This window comes from Mus caroli, chromosome 6 (assembly GCF_900094665.2).
Source record: "Mus caroli chromosome 6, CAROLI_EIJ_v1.1, whole genome shotgun sequence".
In the NCBI taxonomy this organism is placed as follows: Eukaryota; Metazoa; Chordata; class Mammalia; order Rodentia; family Muridae; genus Mus; species Mus caroli.
Window position 1 is genome coordinate 128,248,048 of NC_034575.1, and position 2,140 is coordinate 128,250,187.

The following is a 2,140-nucleotide window of genomic DNA, read 5'->3' on the forward strand; positions in this document are numbered from 1 at the left end:
TTCCAAATTATACCCTACCCACATAATCCCTGCTGAACCTAAAGCATTGAGACTGAGGAAATTAGAAAGATGCTTCAGGAACTCAGTAAGAATAATGGGACCTTAAGAAGGGTTTCAGGTCCCACTTCAGGGACAAAGACAATTCCTCAAAGTAAAAGGCTGGAAAACTATTTTCCAAACAAACTGTCCAAGCAAACAAGCTGGAGTAACCGTTGTAATACCAAATAAAATCGACTTCCAAACCAAAATTATCAAAACCGACAAGCAGGGGCACTTCATAACTCATCAAAGGTAAAATCTTCCAAGAAGAACTCTAAATTCTGAATATCTATGCTCCAAATGCAAGGGCAACCACATTCATTAAGGAAACTCTACTAAAGCTCAAAGCACACATTGCACCTCACACAATAATAGTGGGAGACTTCAACACCCAACTCTCACCAATAGACAGATCCTGGAAACAGAAACTAAACAGAGACACAGTGAAACTAACCAAAGTTATGAAACAAGTGGATTTAACAATACCTACAGGATATTTTATCATAAAACAAAAGGATATACTGTCTTCTCAGCACCTCATGTTACCATCTCCAAAATTGACCAAATAATTGGTCACAAAAGAGGCCTCAACAGATACAAAATATTGAAATTATCGCATGCATTCTATCAGATCACCACAGACTAAGACTGATCTTCAATAACAACATAAGTAATAGAAAGCCAACATTCATGTGGAAACTGAACAACACTCTACTCAATGATAACTTGGTCAAGGAAGAAATAAGGAAAGAGAAAAAAGACTTTTTAGAGTTTGATGAAAATGAAGCCACAACATACCCAAACTTATGGGACACAATGAAAGCATTCCTAAGAGGAAAACTCAAAGCTCTTAGTGCCTCCAAAAAGAAACTAGAAAGAGCAAACACTAGCAGCTTGACAGCACATAAAAAGCTCTAGAACAAAAGGAAGCAAATTCAACCAAGAGAAGTTGACTGCAAGAAACCAAGTGGAAACAAAAAGAATTATACAAAGATTCAACCAAACCAGGAGCTGGTTCTTTGAAAAAATCAACAAGATAGATTAAACCCTTAGCCAGACTCACTAGAGGGCACAGGGACAGTATCCTAATTAACAAAATCAGAAATGAAAAAGGAGACATAACAACAGAACATGAGGAAATCCAAAACATCATCAGGTCCTACTACAAAAGGCTATACTCAACAAAACTAGAAAACCTGGATGAAATGGATAATTTCTTAGACAGACACCAGGTACCAAAGTTAAATCAGGATCAGATTAACAATCTAAACAGTCTCCCAACCAAAAAAAAAAACAAAAACAAACAAAAAAAAAAAAAACCAGGACTAATGGGTTCAGTGCAGTTCTATCAGACCTTCAAAGAAGACCTAATTCCAATTCTCCTAAAACTATTCCACAAAATAGAAACAGAAGGTACTCTACCCAATTCATTCTATGAAGCCACAATTACTCTGATACCTAAACCACTTAATGACCCAAAAGAAAAAGAGAATTTCAGACCAAATTCCCTTATGAATATCGATGCAAAAATACTCAGTAAAATTCTTAAAAAACGAATCCAAGAACACATCAAAACGATCGTCCATCATGATCAAGTAGGCTTCATCCCAGGGATGCAGGGATGGTTTAATATACAGAAACCCATCAACGTAGTCCACTATATAAACAAACTCAAAGACAAAAACCACATGATCGTCTTGTTAGATGCTGAGAAAGCATTTGACAAAATCCAACACCCATTCATGCTAAACGTCTTGGAAAGATCAGGAACTGAAGGTCCATACCTAAGCATAATAAAAGCAATCTATACCAAACCAGGAGCCAACATCAAACTAAATGAAGAGAAACTTGAAGCAATCCCGCTAAAATCAGGGACTAGACAAGGCTGCCCACTTTCTCCCTACCTAGACAATATAGTACTTGAAGTCCTAGCCAGAGCAATTAGACAACAAAAGGAAATCAAGGGGATAAAAATTGGAAAGGAAGAAGTCAAAATAACACTATTTGCAGATGATATGATAGTATTGATATGATAGTATATATAAGTGACCCTAAAAATTCCACCAGAGAACTCCTAAGCCTCAAAAACAGCTTCAATGAA